Source organism: Chiloscyllium plagiosum, unplaced genomic scaffold (assembly GCF_037043375.1).
Source record: "Chiloscyllium plagiosum isolate Xiang-an unplaced genomic scaffold, Cpla_swu_hap1 HiC_scaffold_19, whole genome shotgun sequence".
In the NCBI taxonomy this organism is placed as follows: Eukaryota; Metazoa; Chordata; class Chondrichthyes; order Orectolobiformes; family Hemiscylliidae; genus Chiloscyllium; species Chiloscyllium plagiosum.
This window is the reverse complement of record NW_028270157.1, coordinates 35970669-35981575: the sequence shown is the minus strand read 5'-3', so window position 1 is coordinate 35981575 and position 10907 is coordinate 35970669.

The following is a 10907-nucleotide window of genomic DNA, read 5'->3' as shown; positions in this document are numbered from 1 at the left end:
AAACCATCCTAAGACATATGCTAAGTGAGGAGTGACTGATAACACATTGTCAACCCACTATCCATGCCTCAAACCGTCTAGCAAAATGAATAGTATGTGCTATCAGGATGTTTGCATTGCATTGCTACATTTTTGTGCAAAACCAATAGAGAAGGACTACCCTCCCCAGCACAGTTTATGTTCAAAGGCAAAGTGGGAGTCACTTTACTCAGGAATCAATTGTCAAACCATTTGGAGACACAGAACATCCTTCTATAAAGACAGGGGAGAATGAAAGAGATGCATGAACAGTGAGCGACATGCTAACCATACATTAGGAGAGTAAGGAAGACAAGCCAGTGCTTGTTCACTGATGCTGGGTGACAGCAAGTAATGGGAAAACGATCAAGTTTTTATCCAAGAGCAACTGAGAGTGACACACACACAAGGTTTTTGATTGACTTGTCAAACCTGTCCCATTCTCATCCTTCTTTTGGTCGTGAGGACCAATGAATGGGTTGATGGAGTACAGTTGATTATCCATGGCAGCTTCCATCCTATTCATGGAGGCAGACAGTTACAGGACTGACTGAGCCTTTCGCTTTGTTCAAGAACGTCCACCTCACAAGGAAATAGGACAGTACCTCAGGTATCCAGCCAGAGGGGGCACTCCACAGTCTATGAGATTGCAATGGTGGACAGGTCCTGCACCTCTTCCATGCCTACATGACTGCATTGGAAATTCCATCCAAGAACAATCAACTTGCCTCTGGCCAGATGATTCTCAACATGCCTGACCTGTTCGGACTCAATGGGAGTCACCCAACAAAACCTACAGAGCCAACAGGCTCCACTGTGACATACTTTCCCTACACCCCATTATGGAGAGGGGAGCTCAATGTGCAAAAGCAGTGGTAGGGAGAGGATGAAACAGGAGGAAAGAAGGCTACTAATGGCGTGTGTGAGCAATGGCTGGAAAGCTTGTAAATAGTTTGGGCACCATATGATGTGACGTAAATAGCTTATCGTACAATGTTATAGAGAAAGTTTGTTTTGCAAATAATGTGGTGTTGAAAATTTGCAACCACTTTTATGTTAATAGTTATTACACAAAAACATATAGACCTTGGAGCAGGAGTAGGCAATTCAGCTCCTTGAGCCCATTGAATATGATCATGGCTAAATCCCTAAGCACCTACATCCCTCTACATCTCATAATCCTACAGTTTAAGTAATACTCTGTTTTTTTATTCTTCCAACCACCGTGAGCAATTTCATGTTTTCCTACACTATACTCCATCTGCCAGATTTTTGCCCACTCAAACCTGTGAATACTTTCTTGTATTTTCTTCGCTACATACTGTCCTACCTTACAAAAGAGTACATACTGTTTTAGGGATAGATAAAATCATAATTATTGAGCACAATGCCCAAACCCTGCCTCATAGTGAAATCATCTTCAGCCTGGTTGACATAGAAAGGTTAAGAAACTTACTCCACCCACTGTGAATGGGTTGGCAGTCATTCTTCATCCTGATTGGGCAGTTGAAATTTGGTGGAAAATGGCACACTATCTAGCTCTCACTGCTGAGAGTAAGTTCCTGGATCACTCTGAAAGTCCATTTACTCATTCCCCCACATCAGTCATCCACAAATGGCTTAAATCCTAGGCAGCTTCTTTTCCCTTTGTTGGCATAGATATTTCATGTCTCTGCCAGAATCAAGTATTCTTTGAGTTCTGCTGAGAAAAAAAATGATTTTGTCATGTTTCTTGGTTGTAGGCTGTACATCCCCAGAGGCTGGATCAAAGATCATAAAGCATTTGGCGTTCATAACAACAAGGCAAGAAGGTACCAACCCTACCCAACTAAATGGTGCTTGCAAGACTGTGAATCCAGTATCCAACATTACATATCATTCTGTGATTGAAAAGCATTTGTGAAATAAACCTGAGTGTGTAAAGAATAATGCTGACAATCAATTTAAGGTGATCAAGTCAGGCTTGCAATGTGGAGCACTTGCATGTTAATAGAAGCTAAGGCATTTATTCACAGAGTCCTGCTTTTTGCAGATAAAATGAACACTTACATATCTGTACCTGTTCCATTTAAATGAAATTGTTGACAGCTACTTTCTGGTTCATTTCTCAGGACAATGCTTTAGCCAATCAGAGTTAATCTGCCTGTGCTTAAAATTTAAACTAAGCTTGGCAGTTAACTGTCAGTCATCATTAACTGCTGCTTCTTTCTATAGTAATGCTTCTAACAATCAGAGTCTATCAGCACTGTCCTCTCAACTAGTATAAATATTACTTTCCTTTTACATTTTTAATTCTTATGCATTGTCCTGATGAGTGCAAGATAAAAATATTGATCAAATTAGAAACTTAGCTTCTGTCATCTGACCAGAGAATCTATTTTCATTGTTTTTCTAAATACTTCTGACAGTTAGGCCAATATCAGAATGGAGCTGGATATCACTTATTTATTTACCATCTTGTTAGATAGAGCTTCTCCCAGCGCTTTTCTAGATTACAAATTTAGAGCAAAGGTTCTACAATAGTAATGTGAAATCAGCCTTTTTACAGGTTAGAGAAATGTAGGCATCATTACAAGAGTATAATTTGTATTGTAATGACTTCATAAAGATTTGCCCAAATAGGAAAAGATAGGCTATTTTGCAAGTTCATGTGAATTGTGTGATGAATGATAAAATATAGACTACTGATTTTCAAATTTTGCCCTCTAATTTTAATACCTAGAACTTTAATGGACTGAAGACTTTCACAAAGGAGGAAACTTGTGGTTAAAGTATTCAGTAAGCCACAGTATTCAGCCTTCATGAAGCCAACGTGGAATAAATGATATTATCTGTTCTGAAATGAACATTTCTACCAAAAAACATTGAAACTAGTCCATCGAGTCAGAAGTGAAGAACTCTCCTGTCCATTACAGATAATCACCTGTATGATAAATTTAATATATTGGGAAGCAATACAATATGTGAAATTATCACGTTTGGGAGTAATGCACAAAATGGCTTATATTTCAAGTAGTTGCTTTTGGTAAGAGCAGAGGGGTTTCTTTATGACTGGAATCCGCTGGAATAAGTGATCTCATTCAACTTCTACACTATTCCTTGGCTTTAACAACTTCAAATAGCTTTTAAAAAACCACAGGCACATCTATGTTTACTGTTGCAAACAACCTGAAATTGCTCAATGATCCATTTAAATGGCTGTAGATGTGGGTCTTTTCTGCAGCTGAATGTGTTCGGCTGAGCGTGTCAAAGAGATAACATTAACTGAAGCGTTTAGCTGTAAAATGGTAGGGTTGATGTCAATATAGTGTTGTACAGATTGATGTCATAATCTACCAATGCTACCAATTCCACTACCCGCACAAGACACATGCAATAACTGTCTCACTTTAGTGGCAACAAGTGAGGTTCAAAGCATGAGTGTATGTGTGTGTGCCACAGATACCAAATTGAAGCCAAAACAGCACTTAACATGTCAGGTCCAGCAGACATTAAAAAGGCAAACTGTATGTTGGCCTTCATAGTGAGATGATTATAGGAGAAAAATACAGGAACAAGTACATCTTGCTGCATTTTCGGTGAGGCCAGTCCCAGAATATTGTATGCAGTTTTGGCTTCCTCACCTGAGGAAGATTGCTCTTGCTATAGAGGCAGTGCAGTGAAAGTTTACCAAATTGATTCCTGGGATGGCTGAACTGACGTATGAGAAGAGATTGAGTCAGTTAGGATTGTATTCATTGGTGTTTAGAAATCTATAAAATTTTAACTGAACTAAACAGGTTAAATGGAGGAAGGATGTTTCTAATGATGAGGGACCCTAGAACCAGGGATTATAGTTTAAGGACAAGCAGTAAAACTTTTAGGACTGAGACAAAGAGAACATAATTCACCCAAAGAGTGATGAGCCTGTGGAATTTACCAGAGAGAAAGTGGTTGAGGCCAAACATTGTGTTTTCAAGAAGGAGGTAAGTATAGCTCTTGTGGCTAAAGGGATCAAAACATATGGGAGGAGGGTAGGATTAGTGTGTTGAGCTCAGTGATCAGTCATGACCATAATGAATGATGGAGCAGGCTTGAGGGTGGAATGGTCTACTCCTGCTCCTATCTTCTATGTTTCTATGCTGCTAATGTTAACATCACTTTATAAGGCATTGAATACTTTGATCTTTGTCTTTCTAAATTGGCAGCAAAAAGGATAAATTAGGCCAGTAATATTGCGGAGTTGATTGGATTGAGGGGTTTCTCCAAGAAGTTGAAATGTGGCAATAATTTACACTAATGTTAGAATTCTACAAGAATTCTGTGCTTCAATAACTGTTTTTGTTTGTTTCAGATCTCCAGCGTCTGCATATTGTTGTTTTATTGGTACGTGTGTTGGTTGTAGTTCTACAAATTGTTGTGTGAAGTACAAACATCACCGTGTCAATGGAAAATAACAGGAAACATCTCAATACCCATCAACTGTAAAAACCTTTGATGATGCTTGTTTGATTTAAATATTTTGCTTCGCATTATGGAATGAATTATGCTTGGCTTAACTGGCACTTACTTGGCTCTTGATAGAAAATCACAGGTGGAAGCTGCCTTATATCAAGCAACTGAGAAGGTCACAGCTACTCCTGCTGATATTAAATGTCTTGTGACTTTATGACGCTTCATTGAATATGCAGCTTCCCAAGGCAGAAATCCACACAAAATAAATTTCATATCTTGTGCCCCCTACTCTTGCCCTACAGGTCTTAAATGGAAATTATATATTTGATAATTGATAATGTTTACATATAAACGTGGCAATTTCTTTTAGTATAAAATATTTCTGTGCCAAAAGTAGCTTTAAAACCCACCTAAAACATTTTCTACTAAATAAGGGATACTCTTCATTGGGTTAGTTTAAAATGTGCTTCAAGGAGATCTGTCACATTAGATTTTCTGCAAAATCAAACATTAGCATGCATGATGTATCTAGTCACTCATTTCAGATGGGACCTTAGTATATTAAGTAGTTAAGAATAATCCTTTCTGATGCAGGTTATGGCCAAGATTGTTACTGTTGATTGAAGGGTAATTGGGGTAGTAGATAATGTTGATTGTTGATTTTATGTGCAGTCAATAATGCACCTCTCTCCCAGTCAAATAATCATGGTGCATCTATATTTCCTATTGTGGTAAGGTATCCGTAATTTCATAGTGGGAAATATAGTTCTGTAAATCAGTAATCTTTGAGTGTTAGAGTTATATCCTGTAAAAGTATGCAAATTAGGCTGACTGAACAGTAAGTTTTGAGAGTTTAACGCCACCTCTCAGCTCCTGATTATAGTTTCTCTTAATTCATTCATGAGATGTGTACAATACTGTCAAAGTCAGGACTTATTTCCCATTCCTTGTTGTCCTTAAGATGTGTTGGCGAACTGCCTTCTTGAATGGCTTCAACCCATGTGGTGTATATATTCCAACAGCACTGTTTGAGAGGGATGCCAGGATTTTCACATCAACACAATGAATAAAAGGGGAAATGTTTCCACATCATGATGCTGTATAACTTGGAGGGGAAATTGGATATGTTTCCTGTACACCTGGTAAATGGTGTAGACATAATTGAATAAATCTTAGCCAGTTGCTGCAGTGCATATTTAAACTGTATACAATGCTGACACTGTATGTCAATAGTGGAAGGAATTAATGCTTAAGGTGATGGATAGTGTACCAAGGAGCTGCTTGGTTCTGGATAGTGTCAAGCTTCTTGAATAATGCTGGAACTACTGCTCATGCAGTTAAGTTGAGCATATTCAAACTCACTCTGATTTGTGCCTTTTGGGTAAAGGCTCTGGAGCACAACTTCGATTCATTCTTGTCGCCACAAGATTGATGCAGCTGGTCCCGTTAACTTCCTCACCAATGATAAATCCATGACAATGCTGACTGACTGCTAATTAGGGATGGTTATATACTCTCTCATGGAAAGTGGTCATTATCTGGAACTTGTATGGTGTAAATGCTGCTTGCCATTTGCCAGCAAATGCCTCAAAGTTAGCTAGTTATTGCTACATAGATGGCACATACTGTGTCGTCATTGGATAAGTTGGAAATGAGACTGAAGCTACGCAAATGTCAGCAAACATCCCTACTTCTGACCTGCTGAAGCAGGTGAAGTTGGATGGGCCGAGGATATTGCCCCAGAGAACTCCTAGAGTGTAATTCGTTCAGCTGAATCATGGCCTAAACAAACCACAATCATTTTCCTTTGTGTTAGTTATGACTCCAGAGATTGGAGAGCTTTCACTTGGTTTCAGTTATTTTCCTTTTTTCCATGCCCTCTTGATGCTTTCGTCATTCACACCCTGCCTTGATACTGAGAGGACTTACTCTTGCCTCAATTCTTGTGTAGCATTTCCATTCCAGATTCAGGAACAAGATGTTAGGATAAGTTTTGGTTCCTGAGCATATATAGCATGTTCCTAACAGCTCCAGCTCAGTTTTTAAATTGTCAGCCAATTAATGCCAATTAGGGAAAGTAAGTGGGCAAACTAGAAGCACTCCAGTACTGACCTATGAGCAGCCCCACTTACTGAGGTGGGAGCTTATTTCTAATGGAAAGACAGAGGCCGCCTCCATTGGGGGAATACCCCTGAAGAAAAGATAAGACTTTTAAAAAAAGTTTAAATTGTCAAAGCTGCCTGACTATCATTGCAAAGTTCAAGTACTCCAAGGGATGGCCATAGTAACAGCCATAGCCCAGCAGCTATTACAGTTACTTGTGGGAGGACCTTTTGAGGAAATAATTGCAGAACTCTCTCTTTTTCCCTGAGGCTACCTCTTGATGTATTGGCCTAGAAAAGAGCCAAAGGATAAAGCCTACACATTCACTGGAAATCCCAATTGCCTTGTGTCCCTTCTATTGCTCTGAATTGGTAATCTGCTATTTGTGGGCAGGCAACCATTACAATCCTAACTCAACTTCTTTGAAGATAGTTCAGGGTTTGAACTGTGGTATCGATGTAGCATCTTGCTGGCCAGTACAAGATTATGGACCAGTCCACATTCCATCTCAACCCAATGGCCAATTAAAAATCCTGCCCTGGAAATTCAGCTCTTTTGTCCATGTTGAACCAAGGCTATATATGTGATCTGGAATCCAGTGGCCTGAGATGACACCTTCCATTATTCTGCTGATGGTTGAGATTCAACAGTATTTCAAATCAACAGTATTTGTCATTGTGATTCACTGTAAAATAAGATTAGAAAAACTCAGCTTCACCCTTTCTTCTCAAGTATCATAATATTCCCTTTTTTTGAGAGAGAAGGTGCTTCTGGGAGAATTGTTGGCCATGTTTGTCTACTTCTGGAGATTACCATGACACAGGCCATACGTTCTGGAATGATGAAAACTAAAAAGTGAAAAAGGGTTTTAAAAAAAGTTATAATCAAAAACTATGTTTAAAGTGATTTATTCTTATTGTAGTTGAATGTTAAACAAAACAATTTAGTTAACTATAACATTCAAAATGTACATATAGGATAAGTAATATAACTACAGAATACTGAATGTCATTAAAAGTAACAATTGCGAACTTTGGATCAACACATTTATTTAATGTTTTAAATCAAAAGTGGTTTTCATTACTTTTATTATGATTCCTGTAGAGATCGATAACTTTAAACAATAAATTTGCATTTCCAATTGTCAACAAAAAGAAATTGCACAACATGATTTCAGGTTACAAGATTTTCACGATAGCCACATCAGCTAAAGATTTCTCAGTAGGCAATTCTAAGATAGAAACAATAAGATTCATTCATGTTTTAACATGACTGATAACCTACAGCATATACATATCCACTAAAACAAATCCTGCATAGATGGGAAACAGGTCACAACTGTTCCCAGTTCCCATGGGCTCACATCTCCATCTTTAGCTTAGTCACAATGTCAAGTGGTCATTAAAAAGTTTCCAAACCAATTACCGGCAGTCAGATCAACTTTGGCAATTTAGTAGCAAATTACTGCAGATACTGGAATCTGTACTTGCCTTATCAATCTTCTCGAATCTTCAGATTATCAAGAAATGTATCTCTCCAAACACAACTCAACCTTCCTACATAGATCTGCCAATTAGTTTAGATTAGATTCAATTCCCTACAGTGTGGAAACAGGCCCTTCGGCCCTACTAGTCCACACCGACTCTCCGAAGAGTAACCCATCTAGACCCATTCCCCCTAACTAATGCACCTAACTCTACAGGCAATTTAGTATGGCCAATTCACCTAACCTTTACATCTTTGTGACTGTGGGAGGAAACTGGAGCACCTGGAAGAAACCCAAGCAGACACAGAGAGAATGTGCAAACTCCACAAAGACAATCGCCCAAGGCTGGAAGTGAACCCGGGTCCCTGGTGCTGCGAGGCAGCAGTGCTAACCACTGAGCCACTGTGCCGCCCCAAAGTTAGTAAGAATTTTCAGTTGTTTTATCTCTGCTTCTTTGTCTACCTGGGAAACTTCTCTCTTTCTTTTCTTGATGCAAAATAGAGTTATAGAGTCATACAGCAAGGAACCAGACCCTTTTGTCCAATTAATCCATGCCGATCATGTTCTCAAACCAAATTATCCCACTTGTCTGAGTTTGGCCCATATCCCTTCAAACTCTTCCTAGCTGTGTGCCTGTCTAAATCTCTTTTAAATGTTGTAAATGTATTGCATCCACCATTCCTCTAGCAGTTCATTCCACATATGAACCACCCTCTGTAAAAAAAAGGTTGCCCCCCTCATGTTTTAAAATTTTTTCTCCTCTTCCAAGTATGCTCCCTAGTTTTGAACTCCCCACCCTTGGGAAAAGGACAGTAATTCACCTATGCTCCTCATGACCTCCAAAAGGTCACTCCTTAACCTCCTATACTCCAGTGAAAAAAGTCCCAGTCTATCCAGCCTAGCTTTATAACTCAAACCTTCCATTCCTGGCAACATCCTGGTAAATCTTTTCTGAACCGTCTTCAATTTAATAATACTTTTCCTAAAGCAGGGCGACCAGAACTGCATGCAATACTCCAGAAGAGGCCTCACCAATGATGTCCAAACTTCTACAGTCAATGGTCTGAGGATTGAAGGCAAGCATGCTAAATGCCTTCTTAACCACCCTGTCCATACGTGATAAAAATTTCAAAGAGTTATGTACCTGAACTCTTAGGTCTGGAGCATGAGGTCTGAAAATTTGCGGGGACGGAAATTGGATCTTCAGATTATCCAAAGTGATGCCAGTGTTCTGATTCTGGAAGAATTACCTGTAAACCTGGAGCCTACCATTTTTGCTGGGAGTTAGGAGAGGGAGATGAAACTAGCAACTGAGGATGAGTGAGAAAGAAAGAATAGCAGGCTTTAGCTTTCTCAGTCATTGCTCATGGGGATAGGTGCACATGTAAAAATCCAATTACCATCAAATTCGTGAGATGTCCTACATCAACCTGTTGGATTTGCACTTTTGAAGAGGCTATCTAAACTTATCGGAGTTCTTTGGAGAGATAGGGGTATGGAACTCAGTTCGAGGAACCCCTTTGCAAGAGGTAAGGTACCCTTTGGAAAAGGTCAGTGAAACTCATTGGGACTGTCAAGCTCATTACAGCTACCAAGCTGTCAAAGTACTTAAATCACTGATCCTTAATTTTAAAAGCAAAAAAGTCTTCAACCTCAAATAAAAAGTGGTCATGGCCATTTTCATCTCCATTTTCTCTCATTTACAATGCAATGGAGGTCAACAGAAGTGCTCCTCAAGCACAGAGTCTTAGGCTCAAATGCTTAGTTTTCATGAACCTTCAAATGTAGCCATTCCTATCTTGACGGCTAGTCTATCAACTCTATAGACTTTGAGGTTCAGCAGGAATCCAACAGGCCCTTTTACCAAAATATTGATCTGCACTTAAGATCCCAGGCATTTTAACTAAACATGCCAGATCTAAGAGTCCTCTGTCCCCCATCAAAGCCAGAATGCTGCTGACTGTTGACACCCTGTCCTGCATTTTCCTTGCTTTCAATGCTCTATCACCTATCTCCTCATATATTGAGTTTATCCCCCACTATTGTAATGATCTATGCATCCCAGTATTCTGTTTCAAATTCTGACAAGAAAGTTCCCCAGTTTTATTCTCACAGATAGATGCATTGAGAATGGGTGCTAAGGGAATGAACAAGGAGCCCTGCGAAGCAGCCTGTCACTGCATATTCAGTGTCATCTAGCATTTGAATGAAAGATTCTACACTGAAATACAGAACCATGCAATAAGCAGATCGGATATGTGCTATGATGATGTGGAGAGGCAGATGTATGTCAGATGCTAACTCCTACGTATGTGGACTGTGTGCAGCTACTGCCCATGTATTCTGTCCTGAGATGTTGGAAATTGGTGACCAAGATGGAAATCCAGAAGAGCAAGTAGCAAACTGAAGTTAGCAAGTACCTGCTCAAACTTTTGTGTTGGGAATTTTTGGTATCTAGTTTCTATCCAGCAGGTGGAGAGTTGGGTGCCTGAAGATTAATGAAGAAATATTATGATTATGAAGTTCGTAGTGAAGCGTGAAAATGGATGATAATCTATGTTCATAGGCCTCCTACCGCTCACTCAAGATAATCTTGGCTTGATGTATGGGACTTTGTTGGAAAATGCAAATTTTTGGTCTTGACATTTGGGAAGTGTCTTGCTTGACATCTTACTCGACTTTTTCAAATTTCTCACCGCAGCCCACATTGTTCAGGGCTGGGAAAATTTCACCAAAAGGCTTTGATGCTGGGCTATGAATACAATTTTTTATGAAGGATTAAGTTGTTGAAGGAGGTCAAGTATAGTGAATGGATTTTTATCAACGAGAGTGCTTTTGTTAACATAGTGAAATCCTTAACAAACAT